Here is a 21,836-nt window from a genome sequence, read left to right as displayed (position 1 = left end):
GGAAAATGAGTGAACAAAGTAGAGTTGCATCTTGAAAATGATTAGAATTGTAATCATCGGAAGTTGCGGTTTTGGGGGTACAGTGTATACCTGAGGAGTATTTTAAGGGGAGCATAATTACATTTCTTGAAGCGATTATCGGATGTCCTGGAATGTTTAGCGAACACCTCATGCCACAAAGAGGCGTCGAATCTTGGCTTGAATTACTTATGCAAATTAGCTGGCTGCACATTGAATGTGCAGCCAGCTTATTTGCATAAATTTTTTTTCCGACGCAAACCTCGTCATGGTTGGGAAGCTTTCAGAATGAAATTTCGAAACTTTTCTTAGACTTTGTTTAGCCATGATATTATACGTTCGTTGGCTGCCCAATCATTAAAAATGTTTAGCGAGATAACGGGCAACTAATTCCATCAAAATTTGTTTCATTTTGTCGCCTTAAATCAAAAGAATTGTCTAAGCACAATTCTCGGAAACTTACACGGCAGACTAGTTACGATTAAGAGTTCGTAATACTCTTCTACCACTAGTTGGCAGGAAAATTATCCACATAAAAATGTCATAAACTAGTCTAAGAGGACAGTGATATTTAAGCTATCCTTTAGGGCTTGATACAAACTGAATTAACAAAATGATTGACCAAGCTCAGTTCAGTTTATATTTTACGTTCGTTCTTCCGGGAAAACATCATTTAGCTGTGGGCTAAGTAGATGTCACAGGCTTCAGTAACGTTGCCGCATGCCATTTGGAATAGGTTGATCTGGTAATGCTTCAAATCCTCGCCCCTTTCCAAATCCTCTTTAAAATCCTTATATTTATCGGTTAGCACAGAGACTCGCGAGCGTATTTCACTCAGCAGATCTTTATGTTGTTTCACTAAATTATCAAACTGCTTGAGAAACGCTTGGATCTTTCCGTATTCCTCACGCAGCTCTGTGAATTTTTTTTCACTGAAATGAGCCGCAGCCATTGGTAAGCCCAGAAAGGCAGTCGACAACGCTCCACCAAGAATTCCTGCGACAAATCCTGCGCAACCAGCCAAAACCTTTCCATAAGGGTTGGATACTTTCTCGGCAAACTGGAAAGCTCTCACGACAGGGGCAGTAGCCAGGCTAAGAACAGGTATGGTGCACAATTGGTCGATTTCAGCTTCGTCGGAGAGGTCCTTCGCTTCGTCTCGTTTTCGCCCAACCTGGTCATGAATGTCGGAGACGTCTTGTGCAACTTTTGAGTGCTTATTGATAACGTCTTTAAAGACATCGTCTAGCCTTCTAGCTGTTTTGTCGAAGTTTTCCAACAGCGCCAGAGAATCGAAGAACTGTTTTCCTGCCTTGACGTTCTCGGCCACCAAGTGGTTTTCTTGTGCAAAGTTTCTAGCCTTTCGGACGTACTGCTCGGCTTCATTCTCAATGGCTTGATACATACCGACTACTTTGTCGATATTGAGCAATATTTGACGATCACAATTTGTCACTGAATGGACTTGATTCATAAAACCCGTTAGTCTCTTTGAAACTTTCATGTTGCTGAGTTTCTGTATCTCGCCTCCAAGCTTGTCATAAAACTCTACAGCTAACTTATAATCTTGTTGGAAATCTGCCATGTTGAAATTATGTAAAAGTGTGTTGATCAATATTTCAATATCATAGAAGTTAGCACTGAGGGCGTTAGCGTCAGCTTCCTCTGAAGGCAAAAGTTGGTTGTTTTTCTCTGAGCCATTCGCAATCTAGAATTTACGAATTTAATTACGTCGCATCCAATGATATAAATGTTTCCCTAGTAACTGTCAATGTTGCCACCGCAGATAAGTACAATGATTATGAAATCCGACAGATTATTTATTGTGCTTTTTTTTACGTTTTCGAATGACGAACTTTGCCCACCAAAACAAATCATGCCAATAAGACGGATCTGAGAATTAACTGTAAGAGAAGAACCAAATTCGTGCCCAGTACAGTACGATCGAGGTGTTGCAGATGAGTTTTTAGTTTTTAGTAATTACCTCTCTGGCGCTTTTCGACCTCGAATTGCATGTCGAGAGTAATCCAAAACCTTTAAGCTGACCTTCTCGTCATAACACAAATGTTGCCCAGATAGGGACACGCGTGCATGTCAGCGTCACGCGCATGCATGCATTTTTCAAGGTTAAACCCTTGCGTGGAACTGACAACTCGTGTTTACTTTAAAGCGTGCAATATTTGTCAAATAAATTTTAAAGTTTACATCAATGATCGGAATCTTTCTTATAGAGGATAAAAAAAGGATCGACGCTGAACTAAAACGTCGGCTTCCCTTGCGTGGAGTCAACCATTTTCTCGTCTAGCCCCTCGCGAAATATACAGTGCAATTTTGCTAACGTCGCTTGTTAGCTGACTAGCAGTTATCCATTTCTAGGTTTACTTCTTACGTATCTTAGTTAGGCATTTTTACGGGGAAAGAATATTTGATCTGTGATGTCAGAATTCATTCTATAATTAATTAGTTTGTCTCGCTCATGTTAGTTCAAACAGTTGGATAATTAATACACCATGTAATTTTAAGCCTCTACCATCCAAATACCACAGAAATAACTCCTTTTCTTTCAAAGGTACAGAACTAAAGGTAAACCTTGCTTTGCTTATAAGCGGTTTAGGCATTATCATTTTCGGCTCACGTTATTGCGCAGCATTATTCAGTTTCAGTCACCACAAAAAAAACAAAACAAAACAAAACAAAACAGAACAGAGAAAAAAATGCATGCGTTCAAAAAACTTCCTACGCTAGCGGAAGCATCTTTGATTCTCGCTGGCTTTCAGAACAAGTCGCTTTGACTAATTATACAATAACTAGGCGCTGCATGCGCGACAAAAATTAGTCATGCATATTTCGCGGACTTGGCAGGAGTAATTTTACGTCTTCATGCTTAAATGACAAAAATGCTAAAAGGTAATGAAACATATCTTAAGTTGTTCTAGTTCATGACCCCTCTCCTAGTGACGTAAGAAGTAAAGCTTGCCACAATGTAAACTAACTTAAAACACTTGCATCGTAAATATAAATTGATATTTCGCAGAAACACCGGAACATCTAACACAAGTTATGCAAAGGAAAAGTGGAACGCTGATTTTATATATTGACCTTCAAATACGGGATGGATAAGATCATACCGTGTATGTCCATGTGGGTGATAAAGAGCGTGGAACGGGCAAAGATTGTTGACTACTGTTGTGAAGTGCGTAGAGGAAGCGAGGGGTCATCATCTATTTTGGAATCTGAAGGCGGTCCTGCCCCAAACTTTCCTCAGGAAATCGTATCTTACCTTTTCAAAATAAGGGAAAAGTCTTCTTTAATTCGTGTAATGTACCTCAAGGAAATGAAAAGCTCCAAATGGAATATTTCTCAAAAATTGACTGAGACATTAGTGTAATTGTAATCTATGCAGGAGAATTGGACTCATTATCCAGAAAATCACTGCAGTAAGAGGCCATGCTACTTGAATCGTGCACCCGCTCGTGTGCCGTGGAAAGCGACCAATTTTTACCCTGTATACTTTCGAATGAAGGTCTTTCGCTGCGTTCAGAGTAACTGGAAACACCTTGATATGCCTAAGTTAAGGTAAATAACTAGGTAAAGTCGAATTGGTCTCACTCTTGGTGAACTGCTCTTATTAAAACTTCCCAGCCGTATGTTACTCTAGCTCTCATAACAAAGCAAAGTACCTTTTCAGAACTTAACTTATAACCAACGTAATATTTACTATTTCACTAAATCGAGGAAAAATTTCTACAATCTTTGATAACACTGTTAGTCACACTCGTCTTCAAATGGCACCTTGCACCTTAGTTTTCAGTAGAACAGTTCCTGCTTTCTTAAATTCTTCCTCCCCTCCCCAATACAAGTCTTACAATGTCGAGACACACACAGGTGGTAGTTTATTCAAGTAGAAAAGGAAGGAGAGTCTCAAACATGTTGTCGGTGATTTAATTTGAAAGCGAGGAAAGTGAAAGGTATAATTGAAACCTGCCTAAAAACGATGAATGAACAAATAAACTATATACTCTTGTGTAGTACAATAATTGCTGATATGGTTGTGAATTATGATTTTTAGAGGAGAACTTTAAAACATTTCAAAATGCAGTGTATAGATGCCTCTTTGACTCACACGCACAGTTTAGAGTTTTGATATGTGTTTACGGCTTCATCAACCTTTTTCGAGGGCGAAGGAATGCGTTTATGTTGTGAGACAAGATATGTATCAGTCATTTTGGAAAGTCACAGAGTCGGTGTTATCACATTTTCATTGTTTCTCGGATATTTCATTACTGTTACAATTCTTGCATAGTAACAACAATACCTGAATAGCTTTTCGAAGGCCTTTTTAAACTGTGGATTCAAAATCCTATAGATGACTGCATTAACCAGACTTAACCGCGGTGTCAGGACAATGGATAGACCATGGTTATCCATGGTTTTACCACGGTTTTTTATGGTTAACAGCCATGGTCAACCATAGTTTGGCAATGATCAAACCATTGTTTGACCATGGTCAACCATGAAAGTTAAATGAGGCAATTTTGACCATGGTCAACCATGGTCATAGATAGTGGCCAATATGGCTTGCCTGCACCTGTTTTACTATATACGACCACGACTGGAAAACGTGTTTGACCTTGCTCGGCCATGGCAGTGAAACACACTGGACCATGAAAGATCATGGTAAATCATGGTCAATAATAGTCTGATTGTACCTCAAACCAGATTAGTCCATGGTCGACCATGATTTTGACTAAAACTCAATATAGTTCAGGATACGTTCAGGATTAAAACAATAAAATTTAAACCGTTCCATCAACATTTTTGATGACAATTTAGTTTTGACTCTTCTATGAAATCAGCTTGATAAACCTGATGATTCTGTATACATGTTATTGCATTAAATAAGTTACACTCCCTACTTCTGAAGTGCTCTAGCCGCTTCCTAAGTACTTTACAACAGAACAGAGGACAGTCAAGGCTTCTCTATTTGTTTCATAATAAAGAATCCGTTTAATTCCCCAAGAATTACTTTCAATTTTCAAAACAAACTTTATTTCCAAAGCGAACAACAGTGTCGTCAGCATGCTCTATACTCTCATAAAGTACGCTACAATAAGCCAATCAGAATCTCTGTTAGAATGGTTCAGATAATCTGATTGGCTGTACAAGACTAAAGCTGTCAGAAATGTCAAACCATCAAAGTTCATATTCTGCATTATTATCATCGCCCAGAATGCTATTGTCTTTCGCGAAATGTACTTGCAGTGCCCATTTAATCAGCGGAAAGCATAATAATTTGCATATCCTGAACTAGTCCGTCGTGATTGGTCAGCAGGTAAAGCTTTGAGAATACATGAGTCTCTTGACAGATTTCAGCTGCTGTCAATCAAACGGTTGGATGCGTAAAATAAATCCCAAGGTGACATAAAGAGAACAATAGCAATAATTAACAATAGCCACGCTCTTAACCAAGCGTTCGGCAAATTCGTTTGCAGCGAATTCTTATATGGACTGACAGACACCCGTTGGTCAAAATGTTATCGGGATTATAAAAATTAGTATCATGAAAATAGGAAATAGAAAAATTTAGAAAATAGTGTCATGAAGAATGGGCGGTTTGAAAAGCGTAACTTGTAATCAGACGGTTTTCGAGTGTGAAAGGCTTGAGGTTGCGGACTGACAACAAAAAAACGCCTGATTGAAGGTTGTAAAAGCGATGTTCAGAAAGCAAGTTAATCTTTGGTCAAGTGTAATGTTAGTTTCATTCAATCTTTGTCTTAAATGTGGTTTTGGCGAGCCCCCGTATAGTGGATCGTAGCCATTTACTAAAGGTGCAGACATGTGAATGAAGGCAGGGTTGATCGGGGATTCTGTGAGCTCTAAGGAGAGCTCTCGATCAACGCGCTGCATTTCTTGCACGGAAAACATTTCAATATCTGGACGGTAAGAGGCACAATTGTGATCTGATGATACGGTGTGTTAACAGAGATGTTTATAACTCTTCAATTTAAATTTGGCGCACATATGTGACATGACACTGCTTCCTAACAATGCTTCATTAGGCGAAAGTGAGTCATATTGTCTACAGAGGCGGGGTAAAAACTCTCTTGGAACTCTCTTGGGAGTCCAAAGGGAACAACTTTCGAGGGCTTTTAGGACATTTCGGTGTAGCTTTTGGAGATGATCTTTTTGATAACACTTGTGGCCATCGTATTAACGCGAAATTCCACCAAATCTTGGTTGAGATATCAAACTTACTTTACCAGAGGGTACCTAAGTCACGAAGTACTTTTGTGGAGGAAAAAATCAATCTGAATACTAATCAGTTCATATTCCATACGAATGCTGAGCGAAACGGCCGCATTTTGATAAAACTTATCGAAGACCAACGACTTGGATGAGCGTCTTAAATAAAAGCTGAACACCTCTTCCACAAAAGCCAGAGGGTACCTTATCGCTAAGTGGGCTAAGTTGTGTAAAAATTGGTAAAACACACTAGGCATTAGGCCATTTTCGGCCATTTTCTTTATTGTTTCGCCTGTTTTCAATTACGAGAATTCAAATTTAGCGCTATTGGCTACGCAAAAGGTCCCGGATGTGTCGCGGCATTCTGGGCGATGTACAAACTAAAATAGTTCGGCATGTCGAATTTAACATTTTGCCTGAAGTGTTTTTTAGTTCCTAATACAGAATCTGAAAGTGAAATGTTCAGTGAAATTCGGCCCAATCGTGGCTCACAAAAATACGCAAGTTATTTCACATGAAAAGAAGAAACAAACTGTTCAAGGCCAGTGTTTTATGACTGAATGACAGCCGAATTCCGAGGACATGAAGATCGCTCGGAATGACAGCGCCGTAAAACTCGGCTGCAGTGACTGATGTGGCCTTCCACTCAACGCATCGGAAAGGTTATCAGAGCAAGCTTTTATTTTTCCACTCGAAGGGTAGTCGATTTAGTTCCTGAGGCTTGCTCCACTGCGATGACCGAAGATTGCCATGATGAGCTAGCCGCGATAGACCTCAGCATGATCGTAGTCGCTCTGACACTGTCATGATTAGTATGAATTTTGACAGTTATGCCAGGTAAAATTTTCATCATTCCTGTTTTTTTGTTTTGTTTTTGAACACGAAACTTTATATATTATACAAGTGTTAGCTGTGTTTGATTTACGTAAACTGACAATCTAACAAAGCGTGAAATCTAACTGTCCATTTTGTTTTATCTTTGAGGATTTTTGTCTCTGCTCACGTTACAGTAACGTAAATTACTGCGCCTGGCATTTTCGCAAACCTTTTCTCGTTTGTTCCGAAATTTCACTTTTAGTTAACGACACAAAAGCTAGAAAGAAGTCCCGGAAAAGATCGAACATAGTCCAATTTGGCAGATGGCGTGACAGCTTTAGCTCAGTTCTGGGCTCTATACTCTCATAGAGCACGCTCTTTTAACCAAAGACAGCGCACGTTAAATCCAAACCTTATTATAAAACTTCATATTCTATACATGGTTCCTTCATTCACAGTTTTGTAATATGTCTTGAATATTATAAAACTTCTGCGACTGAAATCTGTCAGTCTTAAATAAATAAATAAATAAATAAATATGAACAATGTTCAATGAGTTGCTGGGGTGCCTTCCCTTTAAACAGCTTTTTGAACTCCTTGAATTTTCGCAGTGACAGCTGAAATAGTTAGGTGTTCACTGCCATGTAAGTCATGACAAAGACTTTTCAGAAGTTCCAAGCGGACGCTATCGAACTTTGGCGTGGCTGCAAGTGTAGAATTTGCAGCCTTACCAGAGAGGGAGTATGAAATAATTTCATCTTCAGTAAGTAATTTGCATCACCGAAGATTTACTGTGTTAAAGAGGAAAGTTGAATTTTTAACGAGTTAGCCTGCCCTCTTTTTCAAGTTCTTAGGATTCACTTCCCTCTAAATTTCTATTTATTCCCTCTAAATTTCTATTTATTCTCTTTAAAAGGCCAATTTCTTCCTAAGGAACGCTCAGGGAGAGTCTTAGTTCTTCAAAGGACTCTTAGCAAATCTTGCAGCATGTCTGAAAGAGAGTAGTTTACTATTATATACATGACATTTTTATCACAAATTCTCTAGTCGTCACTGAACAAGAAAATGCCATTTAAGAAAATGTCACAACCTTCAGAACATTATTACAATCTCGCACTACTCGGGTTGTCGGATCACAACGCTGTTGTTGTGTCGCCAAAAGATGGTAAACGTGATGTAAACAGAAAGCACGTTGTTAAAAGGCGTGACTTACGTGAGAGTAACAAGGCTGCCTTGGGGAGATATCTAACCTCTATTGATTGGCCTTTATTGTTCGCTCCTACGGATAGTTGCCAGGAAAAGTGGGAGATTTTCCACACTGCTGTACATACAGGGCTTGATATTCTGATGCCTGAGAAAGAAATTCGCACCTGTAGTGCGGACGCTCCTTGGATTGACCATAAGCTGAAGTCAATGATTCTGAAAAGACAAAAAGCGTTCAAATCATATGGCGGCGACTCTGCCCAATTCAAGTTCTTCCGAAATCTGGTTAACCGGGAAAGAAAGGCATGCAGAGCTAAATATTATGAAGTGAGAATTCAGAATTTAAGACAAGAAGCCCCAAAGAAATGGTGGGACGAAGTAAAGCGTCTGAGCGGCTCAAAAAGGAAAAATGGCGACCTTCTGAGCCAGATTGACGTGGAAGGTTTTTCAGAATTGTCATTAATAGAAAAGGCCAACACCATCAATGCCGCGTTTTTAGAACCGCTGGAGGAGTACAGACTGCCAACTCCACTAGAGTTTCTCCCCATGGAGGCGAATACAACACCAGAGATCCTGCACGTGGGTGAACAACGTGTTCAGAAGGTTCTGTCTCACCTTAACCCTGGGAAAGCGTGTGGGCCTGATAGAATTCCCAATTGGCTACTGAAGGAATATTCAGATGCAGTGGCTTTCCCAGTGACAGAAATCCTTAATGCCTCCTACTCCGAGCAGCATTTACCAAAAATGTGGAAGTTGGCTGACGTGACACCCCTGCCCAAAAAGAAATCAGTAAAGGAACTGAAAAAGGACCTAAGACCTATCTCGCTTACTCCATGCATTTCTAAGGTCGCAGAAGGGTTTATTGTGGACGACTACGTCAAACCAGCAGTTATGAGTATCATTGACGACAGCCAATACGGGGCAATACCAAACTCTTCCACGACTATGGCCTTAATTAGCATGTTACATAATTGGTCAATTAACACTGATGGAAATGGCGCTACTGTAAGAACAATCGTATTTGATTATCGAAAGGCCTTTGATTTTATCGACCATGAAATTCTGATTAGAAAACTGCGTACTAAGTGTAAATTGCCAGTTAGTATTACCAATTGGATAGTTGACTTTCTTTCTGATAGATCACAAAGAATTAAGCTGGCTGCGGAGTGCTTTTCGGAGTGGGGATCTGTGCCCTCCGGAGTACCACAGGGCACAAAATTGGGCCCATGGTTATTTGTGCTTATGATAAATGACCTTGAAATCGCGTATCCACTATGGAAATACGTTGATGATACAACAGCCTCGGAGATGATACCAAAAGAGAGTGAAAGTCACGCCCAAAATATAGCAGATTGTGTTATTGAGTGGTCACGAGAAAATAGAGTTCACTTGAATTCTGATAAGTGCAAAGAGCTTCGGATCTCATTTTCTAAAAGGCCCGGGTTCTTTGATCCCATAGTAATTGAAGGCAAAGAGTTGGAGGTAGTTGGTAGCGTAAAGCTCCTGGGCCTTAATATAGCTAGCGACTTGACCTGGAACAGTCATATATCAGAAGTAATCAAAAAGGCCAGTAAGAGGTTGTATTTTTTAGTGCAACTAAAGAGAGCTAGGGTTCCCTTACAAGACCTAGTACTTTTCTACACATCATGTGTAAGATCTGTAACAGAGTACGCGATACCTGTCTTCTATAATGCGCTTCCGCAATATCTGAAGAATGAGCTTTTACGTATTGAGAAACGGTCAATTTCCATTATAACTGCGGGTGATTGCGCGGTTGCTCAAGATTTAGGAATACGACCCATCTTAGAACATTACGAATTTCTATGTCAGAAGCTTTTTAAAGGTATCTTAGACAACCCTAGCCACAAGTTAAAGGCGCTTCTTCCACCCATACATAAACCCAGCTATAACTTCAAAAATAAGCGCCAATTTAATATGCCACGCCTTCGCACTTCGAGAACGATGAACACTTTTATATTTGCTATGGCAAGGAGGTTTAATGGCTAGATTTTTATCGATACGATATCCTTTATTTTTGTTACGGCACGCGTGATAATTATAGTAATAATAATGATAATGATAATGTAGATACTTTTAATTAATTTAAATTTATTTTAATTAGTTTACATTTATAGCTAATGTATTTTATTTAATTTACTATTATGTTATTATATTGTAAATTGCTGGTATAATAAGACGTGTAATTAGGTTTTTGAATTTTAAATTTTAAATTTTTTGGATTGTAAAAATGTGTAATTCAGCCCTCGGGCTGCAAATGCATTTGAGATTAAACTATCTATCTATCGAAAATGACAAAATTACAATCACGCGAATGAGCATAAAGTAACTTACATCGTATGAGTGAAAGTACTGGAAAACGACAAAGCGAAATAAACAAGGATACTTACAAGACGAATGTGACCAAACCAAAGACGAAAACATGAAACCCAGAGCTAGATATGTAACGACAATTTTCACAAACTAGACAACTAACCAAATAAATTACGCGCAACCAATATATATACCATATGCAAATAAATATAACAAGTACAAAACTGGTAACTGACAAAGGACACTAATGGAAGACGAGAAAATAAACACCTAACACGAAACTATGAAACACCAACACTAACAAAAAATGATAATACAAATTCTTGCGCCTACATTAGAGTTTGATTAATTTCAAGCCAATAAATGTAAACAGGGTAATTACAACCTAGCAAAACAGAGAACACTTAAGATCTAATTGTTCATTTACATACCTCTTAGGAGGACAAATTATTATCAATGAAATAAAGGATTTATCCTGACTCTATGCCTGAAATCACTATTACCATGAGAAACTGTAATCAGCTGAGCTGAACCATGCATTAGAAGATGCTGTTTTTAGCTCAGCAACATTTTCAATGCCTTCCTAATTCTTAATCCAGTGATTATTAACCGCCCAACTTTTGACTAGATTTCACTTAAAACAAAAAAAAAAACATCATTATCCTAACTTTTGTCTGCGTATGGGATTCTTTGTTGCTGTAGCAGTTTCAAAAGCCAGTTTTCTTTCTTGAGAACTGAATTGGGTTTGTAATATCAGGCCAGTCAAAGGAAGACAACCGACAATAAATCAAGAAGTAAAAATTATGTTAAGAAAAAGAAAGCAATGATCTTAAGATGATAAAATTTAAACCTTCCCAACAAAAATCTCTCTCTTAAAACAAAAAAAAAAAGAAAAAAAGAAGCTTCTCTCTGATTATTTAATGGATATTCTCCGTATTCTCCCGCTAGAGCACGTGATAAAGATATTCTAGAATCTCGTTTCCTAGATTCTGCTCGTATTTTACAAAATACTCACGTTTTTTGTATCTCCGTGAGGCTGGAGAATCAAGATATCTGTCAACCTTAGGTTGAAACATGTTAATGACTTTCTTCAGCTTCTGTTGTCCTTACCTCCACCAACGCCACAATCTTGAATCTATCACAGAGAAAAAGGAATGATTGATAAGATTTTCGTGTAAGAATCGGACAAGTATGATGGCAGAACACAAGAACGCAGGAAAGTCATTTTTCTTGTGTTGTTTTTAAAATTGTATCTCTCATAAAGATTTCCTAATTATTTCCTGGTGTGAACAGTAAGTTTAGTAGATTCGAGAAAAGGAAACGAAAAAGAAACATTTTTTCTCAATAAATTAGGAATTGTGCTATGATCATAGTTAGACAGTCTCCTTAGTAACTTAAATCAAATATATCTCTTTGTAACAATAACCTGAGTAATTATTTCTGTTCTGTCATCAATTTAATTGTCTGTTAAATTTGAGAAAACTTTTTAGAGTTTCTACGCAAAATTCAGTATTACAGATGACCGGTGGTACTAAGCCTCGTCATTTGTTCATTTGTTTTTAAAAGCGACCAGGGTATTCTATTTCTAGGGTTTTGATTTTAGGATACTTATCCTCAAGCTCTCTAGCCTCATTATAGGTTTCCATCTTTGCGTATTGCACACTTCAAAGTTATCGATATATGACAAAGATATCTTTTATTTCCACCATAAACAAAAATGCTTTCTGAAACAGTTACAAACAACTGAAAAACTCATTTCAAATTTTTGCTGTCAGCCAAGCTTCCTCAAGTTATTATAATTTTTTTTTACTGCTAGACTATTACCTATAGTGATCAGATTCCAATAAATCACTTCACATCAGCTAAGAATAATGTGCTGAATCATTTCTCTTTTATTCTGCAGTTCAAAATTACCTGTTTAAGATATATTTTAAGTTTATGTAGCCATTACTGCAAATTGTTATTTACCCTGCATAAAGTGTGTGTCGCCGAATAAACTCAATTTTGTCCGGTTATTACATTTTATGGACCGAGGCTATTCTTGCGTCCTACCTCAAACATTTGAAACAGAACGAAGCCAGTGTTCGCCAATCTTTCACCAACAGATTTGATTACTAAAAGGTTTCCAGTGAAAGAAATATTGTACTCAGGATTTAAAAGAGAAATCATCGTGTTTTACTTTTGTTAGACTGTCTAGAAGACATGTTAGCGTTTTTCCTTGCAAATAAATTCGGAAAACATGTTCTTTCTAAATCGTGGGTTCCTGCATAAGTACGGGTGTCAGTAAGCTGGCCATCACTTTTCATGGAAATATGTTTTCTTCCATATGATGCAATTCGAGAAATAGGAATTAACAAGATGGACTTATCTTAAGCGTTCTAGTAATCAATCAAAAGTCAATCTTTGTTTGATCTTTTATCCATTTTTTTTTCTCTTCATTATTTTTCTTACTTTGTGCTCAAAAGGGCAGGGGCGATTATTTGTTCTCTTAAGTGTTTAAACGCAACGAGATGCAATTCGCAAAACGTCCACGACACACAATAAGCAAGACTCATTTCAAGGCCTCAGGCGTTAGGAAACCAACAATTGTCTCGTATTTTCGACCCCATCTCCCTTTCATGGCTCACACGTTTTTAGCCAAAGACTTTGAGATGTCAATTATCTAGAGAGAAGCTTTTTAAAGTAAAGTCATGAAATTTTCATGGCTTTGTAAGAATAAGCTGCTCCGTATGGATTCCTTTGATTTCCTTTATATACTGTTCATTCCAAGTGCCAATCCATACAGTCTATATCAATGATTTCCAAGTAAACAGTACCTCAGGACGTGCAATTGCTAATGACTATCTGATCCCATTTTTTAATTTTTTTGGTTGAATTCAAAACCAGCATAACAGCGAAAAGGAAAATGATTCTGTACACTGATGCATTCAGTATTTGAAAATATGTAGAAATGTAGCCCCTCTTCTTATTTATTTATATATAACACTTTGATATCTCCTTTGCAGAGAATAAGAAGGAAAAAAAATAACCCTTAACATTGAATGGACTCAAATCCACGCTAACTTACATTCAAAGTTAAATATGATGCCACAAGATAAAGTTATTTTTCTAATTTTAACAAGCATCTGTTGTTCAAAACAATGCAAAAGCAAAATTAAGTGAGTCCTGAAGGGAGGCTAAAGTAAATTATTCATTAAGTTTTAGGATTCAGTGTGTGACCTTGAAACATGGGTTATTGTCCAGGCCGAAACGCAAATCTTGATTTCTGAATTAAGTACAACGCCTCCTTATCTTTTCTTTTGTCGTTATTAGTTTTCAGCCCGTAGAAAGGGTATAGAATGGGAGTGGTTGGCAGCTTTTTGGTCATGTGACATGTTAGGAGTAACATCTACATTAAGAAATTGAAGTAGCACTTACTTCCTGATGTTTCCGAAGTGCAGTCCATGAAAAACATAGAGAAAGGAAAGAAAAAAAAAATCACCGGCTATCACATCCCCGTGTTAACAAAGCATAGCAAAGTGGGAAGAGTAATGACATATTTCCCATACAGTGCCAGAAATTTAATCAAAATATTTAAATGCTTTTCTTTTGGACATGCAGGTTGTATTATCATAGTGAATGATGCAGCCGACTTAATCCTCCCCTGTACTTTTTAAAAATTCCCAAAAGATCTATATCAACGCCCTGACAGCGAAGGTACGCACTGTTTTATTTTTCATTCTCCTCCTGAAAAGGAAGAGCTATTGTAAGTCGTGTTGCAAAAACTTGGTGACCTGTGAGCACGTTCGCCAGGGCAAATAAAACAAAGCCGTTATATACAGAAACAAGGGTCCTCGCCCTGGAAACGTGAAATTAAGGACGTCAAACTATCCTCATTTCAAAACTTAATGGGAAAACATAAAACACATTGAGTTTTTTTAGTTAACTGCTTTTGTATATTAGAGACTTTCAACAGTTAGTTTTGTTAAAAAAAATATAAAAAAACTTTCTAAAAAAATTCCACGCCCACAAGCATGAATGCCTCAATCAGGTGGCTGATACTCTTTTCTGTGACAAAAGTGTGATTACCAATGCACTGAAATAATTACAGAAAAATATAAATGACATAGAATAAATATGTGATTAAATAAGCGAACATATTGTTTTTCACTTAAAAGTTAACAAATTAATAAAATATCCAAAAGATTACTTACGTTGAGCTATTATTTCCATGAGAATGTTTCGTACATTGAGAGAAAAGAAAACAATCTCATATTAACCAGGATTTGTTTATTGCGTTTGCAATTGGAAAAAACAGAAACAATAGCAAAAACAAACAACTAAAAATTCTCCTGCGCTAAATATGTTTAAACCGATAAGCAGACAAACAAGCAACTCGCAAGCTCTTGCTAACACAGATACCCTTTCTAAATTTTAATCTCTGTCGTCAACGTGAAAGGAGAGAGATGCCGCTGACCCTTGGTCTCTCTGTGTCATTTTTTTCTTCTTTTACTTTTAGACTGATTTTGAAAAAAGGAAGACAAGGACTCGGCATTATACTATTTTTGATATTATGAATATCCGTGAATTTTAGCTGTCTTGACAGAAAGGCTTTTTAAATATATATGAAAAAAAAGATAAACTGAAATCGGTGAACATGTTTGATCAGTTCCTTTCCTCCATATCTTATACAGCCTCACTATCAAGCAGGAGGTGACCAGCTGACTTTGGTTTTTGTTCCGTTTTTGTTCCGTTTTTGTTGTTTCAATCCACTTCTTGAAATCATCTTTTAATACTTCAACATATCAAGAAGTGCGTTTAATTGCCTTCCGCCAAGATTACTAGCTTTCTTGACAGCTTTCTGAAGACAGAATACTTTCTTTCTGAAGACTTCTGATATGCGGCTATTGATTATTACACCTCATATACCTGATTGCTCAAACACTTTGTTTACGATTGTTGAAAGGACCGAACATTGTTTTCCGTCCTCGTCTTTACATTGCTTTGAAATAGAATAGATAAGTAAGCTGAAACGAAAAATTAATCAGGGAAGTTTACGAAAAATCCAGAAAACAAGCTTAAAAAAGGCATTTATTTAGACTTCATACCTCCACGACCTTCCCAAATCTTACTTGTGCGCTTTCTGAGTTTCCCGATCCCTCTCCTACTGCTTTCACGCTTACAAAAGAGGAAAATATCAAACGGAGGAAGATACAGCTGTTTTAAAACGCCATTTGACGAGGGTAAATCTGCTTTTTGTTCGACACTTTACACATCAAAACAAAGGAAATTTGCGACCGTTCGCGTTTTCGCCTTTTCGCGGTCAATTAATACAGTCAATTTAGGCAATGCCGATGGGCGCATGACTATATTTCTAGAAAAGCTTTTTTCAAATTAATATGCTAACGCTTGGGGAACTCAATATACTCGAGAAATCTCGAAATGTTTATTCACTACATGCATGCGTAATAATGGTTGCTTTAAAAATTTATCATGTAGAGCATTTTACGTCGCAAAGTACAAATCATCATTTCTGGTCTCCCAACTTATGCGTTTGATTTTTTCCAACGATAAGATACAAAAGGAGTTCATCTCGTATATGAAATCGCCGCTAAAGACCAACCAATAGCCAGTTCAGTTTTGTAAAACTACCTCTGCATGTGATTTACGTCACAGCTTAATTTCGCTGTGTTGGAGGTGTTCTTGCAAATGAGGGGTTCTTGGAAAATATAGTTTTTTTTCCTATATTTTTTTGTCAAAGACAAAGTTTGATAACCATCAACTTCCACTTTAAATTTTTTTAGTTTATGGTTGTGATTTTATCGAGTTCTGTATTTAATAACCCATTCGTTGATTCATAGTTTCTGAAAGTTTACTTAAAAACAGCCCGTGCGAATTTTTTTATCCGAAGGGCGCCTAAGAAGGTCTGACTCCGTCCCGAATGTAGCCGGATACAATTTCTTGATAGCTACAAACACGATTGTTGTGCTGCCTAGTTAAGTTCTCCCACCGATAAAGGAACGATAGGCAGTCTGAGACTGCATGTGGCTACAGAGAAAGCTACTGATACAGTACAGTGACCAATTGACTTTCAACCAATAATTCAAAGGTAACAAATAATCATATAAATAATAACAATGATAGCAGTAGCAAAGGTTAGTTTCCCTTTGTTCTCGATGAGAGATAAAGCCTTCCAATTTACTGAAACTCTCACAAAACGATTGGAGTACAAATTAAATTTCCTGCATCATACACAATTCAGAAGTTAACTGACTCGACTAACGCCAGCATGAGATGTTGAATGGTTTAGACCGGTTGTTACAAGTACTTAGAGTATCATTTCTGTCAAAATTTGGAGTAACGGGTTAACTCCTTCAAGGTCTCCTTCAGATATAGAAAAGCCTGTTCAGAATAGGGTTGGAATTTGTATTGCGTCTATCATGCTAAACTTTTTTTGGTTGTAAGGTTTCATAGGGAATCACTCGGTTGACTAGAAGTTAAACATTACAAAATGGCAATAGCAACATACATGCAGATGTGCAGGGGACGGCTACCAGCATGAGCAGTAGAACAATCTGGGGATTCATGACAATCTTTGTGGAAACAAAAAAAAGGTAAAAAGTAATCAAAATCGAATGTAATGAGTCAAATTGTTCCTCTTTTGGTAGGAAAGTGAGCAATCCGCTGATTGTTGTGCTGCCTAGTTAAGTTCTCCCACCGATAAAGGAACGATAGGCAGTCTGAGACTGCATTTGGCTACTGATAAAGCTACTGATACAGCACAGTGACCGATTGACTTTCAACCAATAATTCAAAGGTAACAAATAATCATATAAATAATAACAATGATAGCAATAGTAGCTCGAAAACCTAACTCCAGTCTCCAAAATGATGCAACTTTGTTTATTTTGCCTGTTCATTTTAATCATTTTTCTTGTTTCATTGTAATTCCTTTTTTGTGAGAAATGAAGACTTGTTGTTGTTGTTGTTGTTGTAATAATTATATTTGTATTTTATCTTTGTATCTTATATCTTATATTATTGTATCGCGTCTTTTTACTGTATGAAAAAATGTAATTTAAGGTGAAGGGCATCTAATTAGCTTGCTATATTATGCCCTTCTCCATCCTGTTATCTTACTTGTAATTATTCATTAGACTCTAATCTGTTGAAATGGAGGAAAAAATAAATACCAAAAAAATACCAAAGTAGTAATTACAATAACGATAATGATGATGATGATGCTACTATGGTCACAAGCTATTGAGAAACGATCGAAATTGCGTTTGAAAACTTGTTGTGCAATTTGATATTTCACCATTAGAACTTAGAATGAAGATTTTATGTTGACATAAGCAACAATAAAATGTTCTGATATACACAGTGCAGCTCAAAGATAAGGGGATATTGTAAAGAAGTACCATGCGCACGTATCAAGCGACATACGTCGACATACTCGCATAAATACGCGTATGTCCTTCTCGTATGGGCCTTTGTTATCCATTGCTCTACCTGTGCTTTGAGTGGCATTGAGTTGTAGAAAAAAAGAGATGGTACTGTAAAAGCGCCGGCTGCCAGCATGAAATGGGCAAAGTAATTTTGAAAACGTCCATGAGAGTTATCGTGTTGAATATGTCTGTCTTATGATAAAAATATGACTGTTCTTTTTCTTTTTTTTTTGGTATTTTATTTTGCTGTATTGTAATTACTGGTCACTTACACCTGTATAATAATATTGTGGCATTTCTAATAAACTTGTAAGGGAGATAAAAAAAAGGAACACTTTACCTTTCTTGCACTTGGCAGTGATCTGACTCAAAACGCTTGTACAATCTGAAAAAGTAAAAAATAATCAATTTGGAATTTTTAATCAATTTTGGCATTGGAGTTCGTATCAAACTGAGAAAACTATAGAATAGAAATTGAATTATTCCTAAATGCATTTTGATTAACTATGTTACTTGTTCGTCAGAGCATTCCCGAAGCCACTTGAAGTGACTTCTGAATAGGCAAGCTTAACGAGAATTTTATCACCAATCTGCTCCTTACAGATACTCATTCCAACACGGTAAAAGAGACTGAATTCGACAAAAACCGAGACTTGTTGATATGAAATTTGATAGAGCACAGTTCAGCATCAAAAGTTCAACGCGTTTCAAATGAGCAATTACTTTCGATGCAAGGTGTTTTAGAGAGAAACCCTCTGAGAAAAAAGATAGTTACTCGCGGGAAAAAGACCGGTCTCTTGGAATAGAAAAGAAAATGATAATAGTATATACGATAATAATGACGGTGATACTTGTAATAGTAAAAAAAAAAATAAATACCAGTCATGATATAAATATGAATAACGATAATCTCTGGATGGATAAATGTTCACATAGCCTCAATGTTTTCTAAAACGAAGATCTGATCGGCAAATTAGCATATTATTCTTTCAGATGAACACAAATTAAAGCCATGACAACATCATTCTTTTAAATCAGCCAATCAAGTGACAGACTCTTGAAGCATGCAGCCATCTGGGGACAAATAACATAAAGTTTAATTGCGTCATCAGACTATTTTAGCCAATAGCTCTCGAATTCCGCGGAACCCGGAGGTTCGAGTTTCGACTCCTTGTGGTAACTCAAGAAAAATGTCTTTCTTTAATAAATAACCAATAGCTGTTTTGGTACAGTCCTTTGGCGAAATTTTGAAATTTAAGCTCTTCCACAATTTTTCTCTTAACGTTTTTTTTAAATTATTATTATTATTTTATTATTATCATTTGTCACGTTTTTGCTTTTCAATTTTGTTGTTTCGTTTGGTTTGTTTCGTCTTCTTTTCATTTGTAATAATTATTTTCAATCATCACCATCATTTTATCTTTTATTTTTTTAAGTTATCAGCAGTAAGCGTTTTCTCAAGAACGAGAGACCAAGAGCAAATAATGCAAATTAACCAAAATACAAAACAGTTCATTTAACCGACAGGTGCTGCAAAGAAAAATGTCCAACATGATCTTTTTTTTTTTTTTTTTTTTCATATTCTAGCTCACGGTGTGTTTCCCATCCATTGATAACAATAAGATTTACTACCTCAGAATTGTATGATCTCCCCCACGGGTTATTCTTCACTTCATTTTTTGTTTGTTTGTTTGTTTTCTTCCCATTTAATATACGATTTTAAAACAAAATACTTAAGCAGTTTTTCCTTTTTTCGTAAAGAGGAAAACGGGTAAATATGCAAATATAATTCAGCTATAACGACCACCTAGATTTAGAACCATATAAGCAAAGCTTATTTCACAAACATTTTATCATAGATAAAGCATACAGAAGCAAAGTATTAGCCCAAAAACGCTTAATATACCGAGATAATGGTAAGCATAAGGTTTAAAATAATTATTTAACAACGGAATCGAAACAATGGACATAATGATCATCGGCGATGATTAATTATGGACGGCACATCATCAGCAGGTAAAAAATACCTTTCTCTAAGGAGTCTCTCTGAGAACGAATAGTGTTACGGTATAATCTAACCGACAGAAAAATACTGCAATCCTATTTAACTACTTCATTAAACAACGACTAATAAACTAAATAAGGGGCGACTCCTGAAGGCACTTCAATAATTATCCTCGATAAACTTACCTAAGCCCACTACAGTCTATATCTCAGTTCACCACTGAGCCAAACTCACATTTTCCGCTAACGTTTCATGAAATTAGCAATCTTCCACCAGAGCTCTCTCTCAAGGTATAGCTTTCTTCGCAGTCGGTCACTCCCGACAATAACAACAACTACTTCTACATAAATGAGTTCTTATATACATTCACAAAGTGTTCTGGAACATACCAGAAGCTTACAAAGAGCTATTTTAGTAGTATTACGTAATAACTGCGTCATCAACTTATCAACTGCGTCACTTGGTGTCAGCATGAATAAGCAGTCTGGAGATTTCTAGAAGCTTGTATTTACAACAACAATTACCCATAACAATAGATTCTGCCGAACAAAGTCGAAAATCTCTAAATATAAATATTCCTTCCGTGATGACAAAAACTGAAAAAAGAAAGAAATGCATCTTTATGCAAAGTTAACGGCACCTTCTTCCTTTTTTCGGTTTTTGTCATCGCGAAAGGAATACTTATATTTAGCGAATTTCGACTTTGTTCGGCAGAATCTATTGTTATGAGTAATTGTTGTTGTAAATATAAGCTTCTAATAATCCCCAGACTGCTTATTCATGCTGACATCAAGTGACGCAGTTGATGACACAGTCATTAAGTAATACTACTAAAATAGTTCTTTTGTAAGCTTCTGGTATGTTCCAGACTACTTTATGAATGTATGTGAGGACTCGTTTATGTAGTAAAATGTAAAATGTTATTCAGCAGCCTGGGGTCGGTCCGTATTGGGAAAAACTGTGCCCTCTTTCTTGAGTACTCAAGACAGAGGGCACAGTTTTACCCAATACGGACCTCCCGACGGGCGAATAAATTATATACATATATATGTAGATTTTTTTCGTTCAGGGCTCCCTATGCATGCATATGTATGTGTGATTAATTTACAACAATTTTTCGAGTGAATTCATAATGCATTCATATAAGCACTTACGAAGAGTTGCAATTTCATAAACAATTATGGAGGGGTATTAACAACCCACCATGTCAACGTTTTGTCCTGTGTACTCCTTGAACAGCCGTTTAATGGCTCCCGTTGCCTTCGTGATTTGCGCACAAAACTGTTTTGCAATGGCTTGTCCATCTAAAGAATGATTGACACGACATGAGTCAAAATGATACCGTAGAAAGCCTACACTACAATCATTTCATTACGATATGTTGGTTAGGTCTAATCGGGCGTCTTATCGTTGACTGTTAGTACTCAAACATATCAATGAATTACCTGCATATTTCTTCATTAGTTGTAAGAGAAACGACCGTTCTTAGCACTTGACATGCATGGATAATTGCAAGTCTTCTCGACGCTTCTTTTGCAAATCGCAGAGGAAGGCAATATACATTCTGCTGTCAGGAGACCATCGGGGTTGGCCGACCGCCCTCAAGGTTCTTTAGCTGTTGATCCAACCTATTACCAGCAGAAAGGAAAACAGTGGAGAAACCAAAAAAAATTGGAAATATTTGTTTGGTTTTGCATTGCTTTGCAGTGCGATTGGCAAACAAAACTTGCCCCGAGAACCAAGTAAAATACCAATAACGACTTCCACGTTTAACGGTATGGAATTGTCCATAA

At 36.9% G+C, this 21,836-nt stretch overlaps 1 long non-coding RNA gene across 1 annotated transcript; it reads right to left on the bottom strand.

The window, feature by feature from the left end:
- Positions 1-17,120: 17,120 nt before the first annotated feature.
- Positions 17,121-20,340, bottom strand: LOC131768729 (uncharacterized). The gene is made up of 3 exons (XR_010715792.1): positions 20,229-20,340; positions 18,379-18,423; positions 17,121-17,183 (listed from the first exon to the last, which is right to left on the bottom strand). It is a non-coding gene; the product is annotated as an uncharacterized lncRNA (long non-coding RNA).
- Positions 20,341-21,836: the final 1,496 nt, after the last annotated feature.

Source organism: Pocillopora verrucosa, chromosome 12 (assembly GCF_036669915.1).
Source record: "Pocillopora verrucosa isolate sample1 chromosome 12, ASM3666991v2, whole genome shotgun sequence".
Lineage (NCBI taxonomy): Eukaryota > Metazoa > Cnidaria > Anthozoa > Scleractinia > Pocilloporidae > Pocillopora > Pocillopora verrucosa.
This window is presented reverse-complemented; position numbering and strand designations above follow the sequence as displayed.